Consider the following 5,947-nt stretch of genomic DNA (forward strand, 5'->3'; position numbering starts at 1 on the left):
GCGCCTCTTCGGGCGGCCCAAGCCTCGGAGGCGTCACCATCAGCGCGTTCTCAGCTCAGATAAGCAGGAATAAGGCCACTAGCAATGCCTTAGGGCTGTCCCTGCTGGCTGTCCCTCTGCCCACCACCAGTTTGGTTCCTATTAACTTTGAATGCTCTCCCTTAAAGCAATGAAGGAAGTAAAAAGAAATGATTAGAAAACGTTATCCACAGAGGCGTGAGACAAAGCAAGACCGCGGGACAACCGAAATGACAGAGCCCGGAACGCCCACACCAGCACAGACACAACTAGCATGCCCAGGGCACACGGTCACCGGGAGGACTCACACCAGGGGGGCCGGGGCTGGAGCGGGGAGGCCAGCGGAATGGAGAGCGGGAGGTGGGACACGTGCTTGGCCTGAGAAGGAAAACCCTGAAAGAGACCAGGAAGCTGAGGAATGTGTCTGAGGATCCCCTGCGGAGGGCGGGGGTCGTGCGCTCCCAGCAGCCCTCAGGCCAGGGCGCGGCGGGGGCGGGGGCGCGGGGGCCTGGAGCCTCCCAGCGGCGCCAGGCCCGGCCCCCCGTGTGCTGGTGGCCCTGTGCAGGGTTCTGCCCCTGCTGCTGCTGCATTTGCTGGCGGGCTCGCAAGTCCCGCGTTTCAGCTGCTCCCTGTAAAAGTTCTGGCGTCCAGTGAGCAGCTGCTGCCTCTGCTGCTCTAAAGCCTCCTTCTCTCTGTCCAGGATCGTCTCCAGCTCCTCGAAATGCCGGAGTTTGATCTTTAGTTTCCTCACCTGTGTCTCAACCAGCAGCGCGACCAGGGGCTTGATCTTTCTCTCCCACGGCAGCCAGGTGCTCGGCTTTGGTTGCTGCTGAGGGGAGAGCAGCTGCTGCGGCCGTGCCTACGTGTCCTTCGGACACCTCATGCTCTACTTTCTTCTTCCCAATTTCGCTTTCTCTTCCTTTACCAGTATCAGTGACTTCCTGGTTCTCTTCAGGCTCCTTTCCCTCTGACTTGATGTCCTCACTAACTTCACGATCCTGTTCCTTCTCGCTGTTCTTCTCATTGTCTCCGTCTTGGGCTCTATCACCTTCATCCGTTTCGTTTTCCCCTTTGTTTTCTGCCTTTTCAGGCTGCTGACCATCAGCATCTGTTTCCATTTTTTCCTCCTCAGCTCCTTCAAGCTTTCCCGGCTCCTCGGGCTGGGCCTGCGACGCAGGCTCTCCAGGCCGCAGGCGGGACCACTTTCCCAGAGGCTCGGGGTTGCTGCTTGTACTTTCTTGACATGAGCTTCAGCCAGTTCCAGGGGCACCTCGTCCCTGACCGAGAGAACTCCTCCAAAGCCGCTTTAGCTGCAGCAGGTGCCACTGGAGCTCCATCTCAGATGCCAGAAAGGCTACCTGCTCATGACGGGTTTCCTGACTGGCTGAAGGGGACCGGCTGGGAGGCCAGGGCCCCAGGGAGGCATCGGAGTTCTCCAGGTGGGCTCCTCCTAGATGGGGAGCCGCAGGAAGTGGAGGGTGCACTCATCCTGAGTCCGGCTGCCCACGTGCTCCGACACTTTGTCCCAGTCATCCGTGTACACCTCCAGGCCTCCAGCAGCAGCAGGGCCTCCTGCTCCGTCCACTCCCTTCCCGCGCTGGCACCTTTACTCTTTGCCAAGGTTTTTTTCAGAGTAAATGTCAGTACGGAGACCAAAGTTCCACAAATCAGTTGGTTTTTCCTTGTTCTCCTCAGGAAAATTTAACATCTGCTGAGCAGCAGGGACCTGAGGTGATCGAAGGTGTAGAGCAGGGGTCCTCAAAGTTTTTAAACAGGGGGCCAGTTCACTGTCCCTCAGACGTTGGAGGGCCGGACTATAATTTAAAAAAAAACTATGAACAAATTCCTATGCACACTGCACATATCTTATTTTGAAGTAAAAAAACAAAACGGGAACAAATACAATATTTGTATTTGCATGTGGCCCGGGGGCCGTAGTTTGAGGACCCCTAGTGTAGAGGCACCAGCCCAGAGAGGGTATCAGCCAGCACATTGAAGTGAGGCATAGTCCCATCCCCATGGGCTGGCTTTCCAGGTCCACTTGGTAACTAACAAGGCCCCACTGCTCTAGGAAGGCATGAACCCTCATCACAGCACACACATCTCCAGTCAAGTTCCTCTGACAAGCGGTGCTGGGGGTTCAGGCAATATTTTATTATTATTTTTAAATATATTTTTATTGATTTCAGAGAACGAGGGAGAGAGAGAGAGATAGAAACATCAATGATGAGAGAATCATGGATAGTCTGCCTCCTCTACGCCCCCCACTAGGGATCGAGCCCACAACCCTGGCATGTGCCCTTGACTGGAATCGAACCCAGGACCTTTCAGTCCACAGGCTAACGCTGTATCCACTGAGCCAAACCAGCCAGGACTTTTTATTGATTTTAGAGAGATAAGAACACCAATGTGAGAGTGGAACAACAATCGACTGCCTCCTGCACACCCCCTACTGGGAATCGAGTATGTGCCCTGACGGGGAATCAAATCAGCAATCTTTCATTGCATGGTGCACGGGACAACACAACCAACTGAGCTACACCAGCCAGGCACCTGTTCTTCCTTTTAGAGGACAGATTAGAACATGATGATTGGAGTTTGCATTATTCATGATTAGTGTCTGCGTAATCAGGATTTACAATACCCTGATTGCTCCTGAGTCTTAAGAAAAGAAAAAATTATAATAAACAAACAAGTAAATAAATAAATAAATGCTATAGAGAAACTAGGAATATTATAAAAACTCAGACTACTGTTCTTTCTGAGAAATCAACCAAAGAAAAATATCGAAGTCAAATAATCAAGTATGGAAATAAAGTGAGATTTTTACTGGTAAGCTTGGTGGCGGACACACCCAGCTTTCTATTTGTCTCAAAACTTTTCTGAGCATTAGAAATATTTTCTAATTATAGCATCAATTAAGACCAGACGGCTTTGTCATTTATGAGTGGGTAACATAGGGAAAGTTACCTAACTTTTCTGTGCCTCCTCGGAAAAAATGGGATAATAGTCTCTACCCGTACCATTGTCAAGTATATTAAATATGTTACTATTTAAAGCTCTTTTCCCCAATATTATTATTTACTTTTAGAGAGAGGAAGGGAGAAGGAGGGAGAAAGATCCATGTGAGAGTGAAACATTGATTGGCAGCCTCCTGCATGTCCCTACTGGGATCAAGCCTGCAACTAGGGCATGTGACCTGTTCAGGAATCAAACCAGCAACCTTTTGGTGCACAGGACGACACCCAACCAACTGAGCTACACCAGCCAGGGTTACAAAGCTCTTTTAAAAACACAAAGCAAAAGATTGTTTGTTAAGTAAGTTAAATATTTTAAAGTTTCTGGATTAAAAATAATAAAGTTTACAAAGGTATAAGAAGAATCCTGGTAGTATATGCTTGAACAGAGTGTTAGGAACAATGATTATAATGTCAAATTGTTTCCAGTTATCAAAAAAGGACCCACCATCTGATTAAACAAAATAATAGAATTGGAAGAAAGCTGCACAGATCCAATAATATTCGGTGTATTTCTAGAAGACACTACTGTGCATTGCAGGGCTCAATTTCCATTAGATTAAACCCTTTCTTCACCCCAAGTTTGCAACTCAGGATAATTTAAGATGTGCTAGAAATACTTGCTGCATTTACAATGGACATCTGAGCAAGTAACAAATGATTCTGGCTCTCTCTTTTTTTTTTTTGTACCTATAAATTTCAGTAATTGAACTAAATATACCTCAGGTCACAAATAAAGTGTGGGCTGTAAAAGTAACCACAAAGGGTGATTTCATCATAAATTTCTAACAGAGCAGTCTTGGTGGATAGTCATACCTCAGGCCTGTAACTTGCCTAAATGAAAGGTTATCTTTGCATTAAGCAATTCATGTCCATTGTTTTTTGTTTTGTTTAGGCTTTTGAAATGCCTCATTATCAGACCCCCTCAATCAAACCACTCTCAGGAGGGCACATAATCTTGTCAATGATCCAATCCCTGCCTTGCTTTCTCCCACCTTCATATAATAATCTTAATTCCAAATGTATAAAAGAGCCCTGGCCAAGGAGGGTCAGTTGGTTGGGCGTCATCCTGTGCACCAAAAGGTTGTGGGTTTGATTCCCTGTCAGAGCACATGCCCAGGTTGTGGGCTCAATCCCGGGTGGGAGGCATGCAGGAGGCAGTTTATCAATGATTATATCTCATCATTGATGTTTCTACCTCTCTCTCCCTCTCCCTTCCTCTCTGAAATCAATAAAAATATTTTTAAATAAATAAAAAATAAATTAAAATTAAAATGTTCAGTGGTTGGAGCACCAGCCCTCACATGGAAGCATCTCAGGTTCAATTCCTGGTGAAGGGCATATACCTGGGTTGCAGGTTGATCCCCCATCAGGTGGGGTAAGTGCAAGAGGCAACCACTGGATGTGTCGCTCACATTGATGGTTTCTCTCTCTCTCTCTCTCTCTCTTTCTCTCTTTACCTAACTTCCACTCTCTCTAAAAATCATGGAAAAAATATCCTCGGGTGTGAGGATTTAAAAAAAAACCTCCAAATTCTCCCCCGGCAGCCTGGCCGTCTCTGTTTCTGGACCGTGCGGGTCCACTCCCAGCCGGGCCCTTGCCCCGCGATCCATGCCCTCTGAGTCCTTCCCCGTCTTTCCTGATGAGCTGGGAGCAGTCCCTTCTCCATCTCTGTCTGCACCTTCTCACGGTGCTGCCAGCTGAAGTTGTCTTTCTAAATTATGTTTATTTGCTTGTATGTGGTCTGTTCTCAGATAAAGAAATCAGCCGCAGGAACACACACAGCCCCTGATGCAAACAATATTCTTAATAAAATCAGTCGAATGAATGAATAAATGACTAAAACCAACACGTGAGCAGAATCTAAGATAACTTGCAACTCTTTTTTATATACATACTTTTATTGATTTCAGAGAGGAAGGGAGAAGGGAGAGAGATAGAAACATCAATGATGAAAAATATCCTCGGGTGAAGATTAAAAACAATAAAAATGTGTAAAAGAAATGAGCATTTGAGATCTTGCTTCCTGGCATTGTCATCAGTTTGGCTCAAACTCATAAAAATTCTCTGTAAGTTTGGACCTTTTTGCGTAGACAAAAGTATATCCTAACAATGATGATTTAAATGTTTCGAGGGCCTCATTTATGATGTCCATCCATTTTGCATATGACATTATACATAATATAATGTTTCATTTTAATGAAAGACTACTACTAACACAGCCTGTAAAAATACATTGAAAAATTGTTTGTTGAGCTGGATGTGGTCTTTGGCTTGAGCAATTTCCTCCTCCTCTCCATTCACGTCTTTGCCCAGTAAGCATTTGCAGACAGACTTCTCTTCCACGTGGCACTCCCACAGCTCCAGCCATCTGGGTGGGACATCTTGAGGCCTCCAATCTGCATAGATGGCTGCCGCCCACCTCGCTCTCTCCCTCCCTGCCCTCCCTGGCAACTAACTACTGCCTAGACTGCTCCTTCGCTCTTCTGGACAAACTGGGGGTGCTTTGTTTCCATAAGCGTCAGCTCCCGGGGCGTAAAAACGAGCTCACCGTTCTTTTTCTCTTGCTTTTGGCCCAATCAGTCCTTCCTTGGTGAATTACATTTTACTTCCAACAGACACAAACTTGGCTTTAACAAAAGCAGCGCCCGTGTTAGGTGACAGTGGAATGTTTCCTGGGCCATGGCAGGGCCCACTGGGAGCCCGCAGACCGCTGGAGGCCACTCACCCCACCCTGGCGGGAAGCGTCCCCTCCCGCCGCCGCCGCCGCAGCGGGTCCCCTCGGCCGGCCGCCAGCCGCTCCCCTCTCGGACCTCGCAGCTGGGCCCCTCCACACCGCGGGGACAAAGGGGCTTGTGTCCTGCCGGCCGCCAAGAGGCCTCTACCCGGGCTGGGGCGGAGCGCGCCCGCAT

The 5,947-nt window shown here is 48.1% G+C and overlaps 1 pseudogene; it reads right to left on the bottom strand.

Moving 5' to 3' along the window:
- Positions 1-489: 489 nt before the first annotated feature.
- LOC102755727 lies at positions 490-5,947 on the bottom strand (annotated as a pseudogene).

Source organism: Myotis davidii, unplaced genomic scaffold (genome assembly GCF_000327345.1).
Source record: "Myotis davidii unplaced genomic scaffold, ASM32734v1 scaffold46, whole genome shotgun sequence".
Classification (NCBI taxonomy): domain Eukaryota; kingdom Metazoa; phylum Chordata; class Mammalia; order Chiroptera; family Vespertilionidae; genus Myotis; species Myotis davidii.